The sequence below is a fragment of the Sinocyclocheilus grahami genome, unplaced genomic scaffold (assembly GCF_001515645.1).
Source record: "Sinocyclocheilus grahami isolate Dianchi unplaced genomic scaffold, SAMN03320097.WGS_v1.1 scaffold1042.1, whole genome shotgun sequence".
In the NCBI taxonomy this organism is placed as follows: domain Eukaryota; kingdom Metazoa; phylum Chordata; class Actinopteri; order Cypriniformes; family Cyprinidae; genus Sinocyclocheilus; species Sinocyclocheilus grahami.
This window is the reverse complement of record NW_015506221.1, coordinates 652,569-664,633: the sequence shown is the minus strand read 5'-3', so window position 1 is coordinate 664,633 and position 12,065 is coordinate 652,569. Positions and strand designations below refer to the sequence as shown.

The window sequence follows — 12,065 nt, the reverse complement described above, 5'->3', positions numbered from 1 at the left end:
ATTAAATTCATATAAAATTATGTATATAGATTTAAAAAATAATAATATATATATATATATATATATATATATAGATCAAAAGTGACAGTAAAAGCATTTATAATGTTACAAAGGTTTCTATTTAAAATAAATGTTCTTTTGAAGTTTACGTAAAAAAATAAATAAAGTGTATCATAGTTTCGATATTGTTAAAGATAAGAAATGTTTCTTGAGCAGCAGATCAGCATATTAGAATTATTCTTGAAGGATCATGTGACACTGAAGGCTTAAGTAATGATGCTGAAAATTCAGCTTTGCTCTTTTAGTAAAATAAAAACAATTCTAATAATATTTCACAATATAACCGTTTTTACTATATTTTGTTTAAAAAAATGCAGCCTTGGTGAGTCTTCTTTCAAAAGCATTAAAAATCTTACCAACCAAAAACTTTTTAGATGTAGTGTATATATGCAAAAGAAGCTTTTTACTCATGCCAAAAATAACAGGTCAGCTAAATAATGACCAGGAAATTCACTGAATGTCATGTGATTGGTCTATAGGTCATCAGAATGGCGCCAGATCAGTGACAGCGACCGTGAGAAACTGAGCTGCAAAGCAGAAGATGGAGAGTTCTGGTAATCTGCAAATGTTTTATTTGCTTTTTTTTTTTTTGACAATTTAGTTAAGGTGTTCTTAAGATCATTGACAAGATGTTTCTCTGCATCCCAGGATGTCGTTCTCTGATTTCCTGCATCATTACTCACGGGTGGAGATCTGTAATCTGACCCCTGATGCTCTGTCAGACGACAGTATTAATAAGTGGGCACTGTCCAAGTTTGATGCCAACTGGAGGAAAGGATCAACTGCTGGAGGCTGCAGGAATTACCCAAGTAATGAACTGAATCAACTACCTGATAATTACATTATACTTTATTATATTACATTATATTATATTTTATTAAATATTTGAGCAAGAGTACAGAACAAAACAAAGGATACTTGTCACAGTGTAGGCAAGGCAAGGAAGAGGAGATGCAGATCCAATTGCAGCTTTAACTTTGTTTAGAAAATTAACAATAATGCTCTAATACAAAAACACACAGAGAGAAAATAAAAACAACAGCTTTGCGCATCTAACAAAGACAATACTAGACAATGAACTGAGGAAATTGTTTAGATTAAGTACACGGACAATAACAATGACTTGAACTAGAAATAAGTGAAAGTAATCTGCAAACATGTAAATAAACCAGTGCATGAAATCCAAAGGGACAAACGAAACAAAAACATACAAAGTAAGAGTCCAAGGAAACAAAACTTAAACTGAACATGACAATACTAAACAAAAACAACAGCAAAAAACAAAACAAAATAATACTTAACAAAAACAACAGCAAAAAACAAAAGTACACTAAAAGACAACTGCAAAAAAAACTAAACAAAAGCGACATCAAAAAAAGAATACCAAACAACAATAAAAAGCGAAACAAAACAAAACAAAAACAACTGCAAAAAACAAAATAAAATAATATTGAACAAATACAACAGCAAAAACAAAAGTACACTAAAACAACTGCAAAAAAATACTAAAAAGCAACAGCAACAAAAGACTACTAAAAACAATAAAAAGCTAAACAAACAGCAAAAAACCAAACAATACTATACAAACAACAACAAAAAACAAAAAAGAATACTAAACAAAAACAAAAAAAGCAAAGAAAAATAATACAAAAAAGCAAGACAAAAGAATACTGCACAAAAACAGCAAAAAAACAACAACAAACAAAATACTAAACAAAACAAACTTTGTTTAATATGTTAAAGTACTATGTATTACAGCAAAACATAAGTGTTTGACCTTCGTTATGTTCCTGGCAGACTCGTTCTGGATGAACCCTCAGTTTCTGATCAAGCTGGAGGAGCAGGACGACGACCCGACAGATAATGAAGTGGGATGCAGCTTCGTTGTGGGTCTGATCCAGAAGAACCGCCGCAAAATGAGAAAAGTCGGAGAGGACATGCACACCATTGGCTTCGCCATCTACGAGGTGAGCAGCTTAACACCATGTCTGGAAGTAGACTAGACTATCGCCAGAAAATCTGATCCACTTTCCTGCTTGTTCTGGCCAAGAGCTATCAGAAGTGATAAGAATTGATTATTTCACAAACGTAAATCAATTAAATGAAATATAACTCTCTTATTATCGTCCACAGGTTCCTGACGAGGTATGGACTGCAGATACTGAAGCACACGATCACCTGTTTTTTGCAACGCAACCTCAAAATCCTCTAATGTTTTCATCAGTTCATCACAGCTCTTAAAGGGATAATTTACTCAGAAATGAGCATTATTAATCTAATTTCTTGTTGAAATATTCTGTTGTAGTTTGCCGGGCAGAGGAACATCCACCTGGACCGTAACTTCTTCCAGCGGCATGCTTCAGCGGCCCGTTCCGAGACCTTCATCAACCTGCGCGAGGTTTGCTCTCATTTCTGTCTGCCCCCCGGCGAGTATCTCATCGTACCGTCCACCTTCGAGCCCAACAAGGATGGTGACTTTTGTGTTCGCGTCTTCTCTGAGAAACAGGCAGAGTTCCAGTGAGTTCCTGGATAAATACTGGCCCACAATAATTAGATCAGTTCTAATGAAAGTTTATTTCTTCTGACTAAAATATGTTTGGTTTTTAGAGAGCTTGATGACCCTGTTGAGTGCAACATTCCTGAGGTAAATTTCTCCATGCGTCCAATATGAATATAATGCTGTATTATGACATAAACATGCATTATTTCAATTGTATTATTTCATAGATTAATGTGAATGAGGGTGATATTGATAGCCAGTTCAAGAGTCTGTTTGGACAGCTTGCTGGGGCAGTGAGTATTACAGGATAATTATTCAAGTATACTATTTCTGTTCATTTTAATATTTATAAACCATATCCAATCTTTTTTTCTCTCCACAAGGATGCTGAAATCTCAGCATTTGAGCTGCTAAATATCCTGAACAAAGTGATAACTAAACGTAAGCTCTTTGATACATTTTTTCATTTCATTTCTTTTTATATTATATTATATTATATATTTGTAAAATATATAGTAAATAATGTAAATCATATTTTATAGGTATTATCAATCAATAAAACAAAACATAACAATAAATATTAAGTAAATAATTAAATAATATGAATAAATAAATCAACAAATAAAACAATATTTAACAACAATTATAAATAAACATATTTTTGCTTGAATATGTAAAATACATAGTAAATAATTTAATATTTTATAAATATCAATTAATCAATAATATATATATATATATATAACAATAAAAATAAAAATAAATAAGTTTTATTTACATGTAGATTACATGTTTCTTATTAATTGAATATTTTAATTATTTACCATTTATTTTTATTTTAAGGCAAAGACATTCAAACTGACGGATTTAGTTTGGACACTTGCCGCAACATGGTGAACTTACTGGATGTATCCTTTTGAATAACTGCACAAGGTGTTTTTAAAATGCATCAGTTTTATAAAAAATTATTAGTTTAGATCAGTGGTTCCCAATCCTGGTCCTGGAGAACCCCCAACACTGCAAGTTTTTGGTGTCTCTCTTGTCTGACACTCACATTTGAGGTCTTGGAGTCTTCACTAATGAGCTGATGAGTTAAATCAGGTGTGTTTGAATAGGGAGACATTTAAAATGTGCAGTGTTGGGGGTTCTCCAGGACCAGGATTGGGAACCACTGGTTTAGATGATTGATTTCGGCACTATTCTAGTCTATTCTTTCCTTTATTGGTGTCTCAGAAAGATGGCAGTGGAAAACTGGGCATGGTTGAATTTAAGATTCTCTGGACTAAAATACCTGGTATGTTTTCATGCTTTTTTTTCATCCTGGTGTCATTTTCATTATTTGTACCGTCCATCTTCGAAGGCGGCAGATTGTTAAAAAATCATGTAACATTGCAGTCCGCCTGTGTTTGTGTTTTGTCAGGACGTCTTCTGTAAAAATGACAAGGACAAGTCCAGCACAATGAGCTCTATGGAGATGAGAGAAGCCATAGGGAAAGCAGGTCAGATCTTGTGTCTTAAAGGAACAGTTCACACAAAAATCACAAATTGGTTATCATTTAATCACCCTCATGTTGTTTGTACAGGCTTCTCTCTGAACAACACTCTACACCAGATCATGGTCGCGCGCTACAGCGACACCAATCTCACCATCGACTTTGACAACTTTGTGGGCTGTATTGTGCGCCTTGAAAGCATGTTCAGTGAGTGTCCGATAAACAACCGCATTTGAATAAAGACTGATATGTGATATTTTCCAGGACCAGGATTGGGAACCACTGGTTTAGATGATTGATTTCGGCACTATTCTAGTCTATTCTTTCCTTTATTGGTGTCTCAGAAAGATGGCAGTGGAAAACTGGGCATGGTTGAATTTAAGATTCTCTGGACTAAAATACCTGGTATGTTTTCATGCTTTTTTTTCATCCTGGTGTCATTTTCATTATTTGTACCGTCCATCTTCGAAGGCGGCAGATTGTTAAAAAATCATGTAACATTGCAGTCCGCCTGTGTTTGTGTTTTGTCAGGACGTCTTCTGTAAAAATGACAAGGACAAGTCCGGCACAATGAGCTCTATGGAGATGAGAGAAGCCATAGGGAAAGCAGGTCAGATCTTGTGTCTTAAAGGAACAGTTCACACAAAAATCACAAATCGGTTATCATTTAATCACCCTCATGTTGTTTGTACAGGCTTCTCTCTGAACAACACTCTACACCAGATCATGGTCGCGCGCTACAGCGACACCAATCTCACCATCGACTTTGACAACTTTGTGGGCTGTATTGTGCACCTTGAAAGCATGTTCAGTGAGTGTCCGATAAACAACCGCATTTGAATAAAGACTGATATGTGATATTCTGCATTTACATACCCACATTTCTCATTTGCAGAAACATTTAAAATGCTGGACAAGGACAAGACTGGCACAATAGAGCTGAACTTTTTTGAGGTTTGTGTCACTGTTCGTCATGCACTGAGGGTTCTAGAACAATCTAGAGTCTAGTAATGGCATGTTTATGACGTTTTTTTCCCCCATTCAGTTAACATTTCCATTTTTTAATCCTATTTTGGGTAAAACAAAAAAATCTTTCACCAAATTGTAAGTCAAAAAATAATTATTTCATGATTGTACTTAAATGTGGTTCACCATACTAGAAATGAAAGGTCAAGTTGAGTGGATTGCATTGTGGGATAAAGTATTTCATACGGCTGCTCAGTGCACAATACTATGACAGCACATTTCCACCACTGAAAAAAAAGGGCAGCGGATAGCAATAAATGCTATTTACATTAAGTGAAAATATCAGTATTTTTAGCGATATGCTATTTACACTAAGTACACTATTTATACAATGTAAAAACTGGAGTATTTTCTTTGCAATAATAGTAATTAGATGCTATTTATTCTACTTAGTGCAAATAGTGCCAGATATCTGCACCTCGCTATTGTAGTACATTATAAAACAATATGTAATAATAACATAATGAGTGTAAATTATAATTTTTATTTCAATTATTAAATGGATGCTGATTTGGGACAATAAAGGCCTCCCTACGCCTAACCCTAATCTTAAACGATAAACACCCGTGAGGGCGTGTTATTTTAAACGGTTTGATTATTTCCTTCATTTTTATTGAAAATAAACGCCTTTCCGATGTGAAGTGTGATGTGAAAAGGGAGAAGAACGAGTTCGGCAAAAGACGGATTTGAACTCGGGTCGATTGCGTTAAAAGGCAGTTGTTACGCGATTTACCTACGCTAGTGGAGCTGTTATTTTATGAGTGTCTTTTGCAATGTTTGTCTAACCCTACCACACATTGGTGGGCGGATGAATCGCCTCTGCCAACAAGGTGTGCTATTTGAAAAAAAAACTTTTTGTAAAAAGATGATTGTGGCTTTTTATCTCACAGTTGACTTTTTTCCTCACAATTCCAAATTAACTTTTTTTGCACTTCTGATTATTTTTCCCTCTGAATTCTGAGTTTACATCTCACAATTTTGTTATCGAGAGTTGAAATCTTGCAATTCTCATTTTATAGCTTGCAGTTTTTCGTTTATATCTTGGAATTCTCAGGGGGGGGTTTTCTGAGAATTTCTCAATTCTTAGAAAAAAAGTCCGAATTGTGAGGTAAAGGGTCCCAATTACCTTTATTTTTGTAAATCCATGGAGGAAACGGGCTTCCGTACAATACAGATAATGTGCATACTGAGGACAGTATACATATTATATAGAGTGCATTAGTGCCTATCCACTTTTTCAGCGGCACTAGTTCTGGAAGTATTTTTCCATTCATTTTTCCCACACTAAAGCGTTATAAGCCATGAACCAAACCAACAAGCTACGAGGTGAATCACGGCTTTACCAACTTTGATTTGAAGCAAAAAAGTATTTAAAAACTGGACAAAAAGACAAAGGTCCAAGACTGTGTACTTAACAGCTTTAATGAGGGAACGAGCTACAGTCCCATGAAGCATTGCAAATGACGATGGTGAAATCGAAAACTATGTATTTAATGTTGTCATTTGTGGTGCTTCATGTAAGAGGGCATTTTCTTGCAAACTAATTTGGCTCCATTTGCTGATTGTGACTCTGATTGGTGGGATTTTTGAACAGCATCATGGGTAATGTAGTTTTTCACCACAAATTCTACTGTTAACATGATCATTTAAAAACTAGTTTGAAATTATGCAAACAGGTGGCATATGCCATCGATTAACAACCTCAGCGCTCACAACAGGTCTGCCTCTAAAGGTTTGTTAGTTAAAAATCAGAAAGGTATGGTAGGATGCTCTTCCAAATATATCCAGAGTCAACAACAGTCTGCTTCCCAGGCCATTGACACTACAACTGTATTTTGTCTCCCTCTAGTGGCTGAATTTTTCCATGATTTGAGGAAAAGGAGCAGCGGATTTTGGACAGCTGGGTGGAGATCTGAATAGTTTCTTATACACTGCACAGACATTGACATCCCTGGAATTACCGGAGACTCAGACCTCCATCAAACTGATCACCATCTTCATATGTTCAAAAGAACCAGGTTCCTGTGCAGTGTAATAGAATTCATGTTATGGTGGTTTAGCTAGTTGGCTTATTTTGTTGTACAGTTCATAGAAGGGCTAGTGAATCACTACTATGAGAGATGACAAAAATATGTTGGGTGTAAACATAACTGTTTTATGTCTTTCTATTTTTAAAATAAATGTAATTATAAGCAAAAGTAAATAAATCCTGTGACATGTCTGTAGCGTATGATTTTTATTTCTGTCTAGAACAAAAGTAGCTCTATATATTGTGTTGTGTGTGTGTGTGTAGGCCTAAAAAACGTGCTCTTGGTCTCAATGACTGTGACTTTTATCGCATAGTTTTATACACTAAATACAACTTATCATGCTTATCATGACAAATATTTTGTGGGAAAAAAACACTATTTAAGCAAAAACGACCAAAATTTTATTTGAATCTTTCATAAGCAAAGGCAATTGCATGCCATCGCAACCAGGTAAACGAATGTGTGCTTACAGTAATGCATGTACTTACAACAGTGGCAGTTCTTACAGGGGGGTTAAAAGCAGAAATGTGAAAACTGAAGTGCTTACATTAATTATTTAATTAAAAAATGCTATTTGATCTGTAATACAGGGTAAATAGTTGTGTTTTGTGTCTATTCTTCCCACTACAGGCCAGACACACATCTACAGGAAAACTGATTGACTTTGGATTGGAGCAATTAAAAAACTTGATTTCATAACCATTTCAGTTTTTTTCAAATATATGTATTTTTATCTCAATAATGATTATTAACTGATTATTAACTGTATTATGGTAATTAAAATATAAATATATTTTAGTATACTAAATATCCAGCATCTTCTGCATATCTGTACCCTTTCCAATAATGACTATGATTTTGAGATCCATCTTTTCGACAACTGAGGGACTCATACAAAAAGTTCAAACACTCGCTGATGCTCCAGAAGGAAACATGATGAATTAAGAGCCTGGAGGTGAAAACTTTTGAACAGAATGAAGATGTGTACATTTTTCTTATTTTGCCTAAATATCTTTTTTTCTTCTTCTTTCATTTAGTACTGCCCCTCAGAAGCTACAGAAGATACTTGCATGTTTCCCAGAAGACAATGCATCGTTTTTCCTTCTGGAGCATCAGTGATCACTTGAACCTTCTGTAATAGTTGCGTATGAGTCCATCAGTTGTCCTCAATGTGAAAAGATGGATCTCAAAATCATGCAGTCATTGTTGGAAAGGGTTCAGATACGCAAAAGATGCTGGAAAGCCAAAGAATTTCTGGGACCTGAAGAATTTTTCTGAAGAACAGCAGGCAGGTTAACTGTTCAGGATGAACAAGGCACTCATGAACAACTATCACAAAACAAACCAAAAAACCAGCTGTGGATCATCCAGGTAACAATACAGTATTAAGAATCAAGTGCATGCAAACTTTTGAACGGGGTCATTTTTTTCATATTGCATAACACGCCCGTCACGAATTCGGTCCATAGACTTCCGTTTATTCACCACCAGAGGTCACCCTTTCCATTACATTGACTCTCGCACAACACAAACTGTTGCATAGCACCCTGGACTACATATCCCATCATTCTTTGCACGATTTGCACACTGCACTGATTGCACACAGCTGTTTCTAATCACCTCACTCACTATATAACACCCACTCTAACCACCTTTCTCTGCTGAGTATTGTTTAGCCTGTACCCCTTTCCGAGTCTCCGTGTTTTCCTTGTTTTGTTTTGCCTTGCCTGTTTTGCGGTTTCTGATCTTTGCCTGTTTTCTTGGATTTCTCCCTCTCATCCTGCCCCTGTGATTCTGTCTGCTGATCGGTGACCTACGCTAGCCCTGGGACTATTCTTGTGTTTTGCCCGCCATATACCTGTTTGCCAGTGTTTTGACCCTGCCTGTTTACCACGTCTCTTAAATAAAGCCTGCAGATGGATCCACATGTCTCACGTCTTGTCAGCCCCGTTACAGAGCCATTATGATCTATCATCATGAATGACCTACGGAGTGCAGCAGAGGAGCTCTGATACAAACAATTGACTTCGCCAGACTTATTACGACTGTTTGCAGAAAAAGCCCAATGATCTGTAAGTCAAATAAACATGAGCAGCGCGGCGCGCATATGCAGAGTTTAATTCAGTAATATTACACGAGCAAGAGCAGCTCTTATACTGAATATTAGAGGATCTAGTATGAGGGGCCGTACAAGCCATAATTCATTTTGGCACTCTCACACACTTACATTATCCTTTCACATACATACATTCTGCTTTCACACACTTACATTCTCCTTACACATACATAAATTTCTGCTTGTATGTAGTAGATCTACGTCAGCCCTATTTCAGGTACTCAAAGTTATGTTGTCTGTTCAGTAACTTTCAAGACTAAATACCTATTACCTCTGGGTTTGAAATATAATCCTCAACCACATGGGTGTGGTGCTCAGCTGTCAACATACTGGCTTACATTGGTCATGTATTGTAATGTTTTTAGAGGTGACAGGTCTTTCTTACAAGATTTACAAGCTGCTCTCACAATGAGGTAATCCTCGTCTTTATTGCTGACAGTGAAAACACACATTAGATACCTTGACCTTTAATTTTTTTTTTGTAAGTTACTGTTGGTAGAAAAGAACAGACGACATAACTTTGAGTACCTGAAACAGGGCTGAGGCGGAGTTAAGTCGGAATCAAATAGTACGGTTAGCTTAAAGGGTTAGTTCACCCAAAAATGAAAATGAACCCATACATCATCCTAGGTGTATATGACTTCTTTCAGACGAATCCAGTCGGAGTTATATTTAAAATGGTCTTTGATCTTTCAAGCTTGACCTCATACCTCATCAGCCCAGAGCTGCTTCTGTGTACAACTGTTGGCGCAAGCTACATTAAAGTGATTATTACGTTTTGAATATGGATATTTTTCTTACAAAACACATCGATTCACTACAGAAGGCCTTTGTTCACCCCCCGGAGACACTTTTTTTAATGGATGGGCGCTTTTTATTTAACTTACTTTGGACTGATGCATGCAACACCCGCTGAGTGGCATTAAACAGCTTGAAAGATCAAAGAAAAATTTTAATAACTCCGACTGGATTCATCTGAAAGAAGAAAGTCATATACTTGGATGACTTGAGGGTGAGTAATTTATGGACTAATTTTCATTTTTGGGTGAACTAACCCTTTAATGTGAGCTAATATTTACTTTATTCATCTGTTAAATGTCAGTTAAAATATAACCCGCCATGAAGTAACTCAGGCAGTTTAAAACATCTTCAAGCTCATATTTTTGTTAAAGGTAGAATTATTTAGTTAAAAAAATAATAATATTATGTTAACTGTAAAGTTTATATTATCCTTATGAGTCGTTACTACTTTTCAAGGTGGATGAACTTTTGGTTATAGAAATGTTGTGGGAGTTTCCACATATGGTTTATATGACCCATGAGATGAAGGACATTTAACTTACCAGAGGCTTTTCAGAAATTGATTATATCATGCTAGTTAACACTTACAGGCTATTACAGTGCACAGCATAAATGAGTACACCCCCTCTGAATAAATATAAAAGATGTATTTTCTTTATGATCACTATTATAATTCATGGAAAGATGGCAAAATTGAAACATAGTAAACATATACTTAATAAAAACAACAAAATATATGCCAATATTTTCTGTAAGATAATTAAATTAGCCAATTTTGTTTAAATGAAGGATTGCAGAAATGAGTACATCCTAGATTTACTTCAGAAAATGTATAATATTCTAGTACTTAGTATGTCCTCCAGAACTTAAAGTACACTGCTCTGACCCTTCTTGGCACTGAGTGTACAAGTTCATGACAAATTTTCACATCTGTGCTGTTTAACTCCTGGAGGACGACCTCCTTAAATGCCCTGGTCTTTAATGGGGAGTTTTGTTCAGCTCGTCTCTACAGAATCCCCCACAGCATCTCAAGAGTGTTAAGATTGAGTGAAATGTCCACTGAAGGATTTTCACCTCAGGAGAATGGATATATTCATTGTCATGCTGAAAAAATGCCCAATAATGCAGGGAATGAGTGGAGGGTTTTTTTTCAAGTTTTTGTATTAAATCACACAGTGGTGTGTGAATTCATGCCAGCATTGATAAAGCACAACTCCCTCACACCTTCAGCACACATACATCCCTATAGAAGAGCTTTACTACCACTGAATGCCACTGTGGGAACCAGGCACTTCTCTCTGTACTCCTCCTCTAGCAACACCAGAACATGTTGGATGCTTTTGGATCCGAAATGATTGACTTGGTCTCTTGAGACCAGAGAATGGATTCCCAGAAGTCTCTATTTTGTCAATATGGGCCTTGGAAGAGGTTAAATGAGTTTATTTTGCTTTGGCTACAGTAGGTAATTCTAGTGGTGACAACAACCATGCATGTCACTTCTGCAGGCTGCATCATACTCTGTGAGATAAAGTGTCACTCTTTTCACAGCTTTTGCCGGCTCTGAGGCACTTGCATGTTATTTCTCCTGCTATTTCTCTAGCAAAAATTCACTCTTCACTCAAAGAAAACTTAAAGTGAAGACCTGATTATTTCAGGAGCCTTATCAAAAGTCCATTGTTTTTTAATGTTGGTGCTACTTCTGCTATATTTTCACACTTAAAACAATAATTTGGTATTCCTCTTGTACCATTGTCCTCTTTAATGTTAAGAAATAAGTCACCTGGCAGTTCTCTCCCGAGTGGTTCCTCTGCTGCCAGCATTAATCTGAATATGATTCAGTGGGCTATATAACACTGCTGAATTTGTTAAGTTTTAGAGGGGGTGTACTCATTTATGCTGTGCACTGTATATGTTCAAAACAGTGTGTCAACTTAAGTTTAACATTATTTTAGTGCTTTACAACTGCCCCATAGACTTCCATTGTAAAGTGTGTACTCTACAGTTTACAAAAATACAGTAATTGTTGTTGTTTTTATAAA

The 12,065-nt window shown here is 35.9% G+C and overlaps 1 pseudogene; it reads left to right on the top strand.

Moving 5' to 3' along the window:
* Positions 1 to 7,428, top strand: part of LOC107566035 (calpain-2 catalytic subunit-like) — a 12,695-nt pseudogene extending 5,267 nt beyond the window's left edge.
* Positions 7,429 to 12,065: the final 4,637 nt, after the last annotated feature.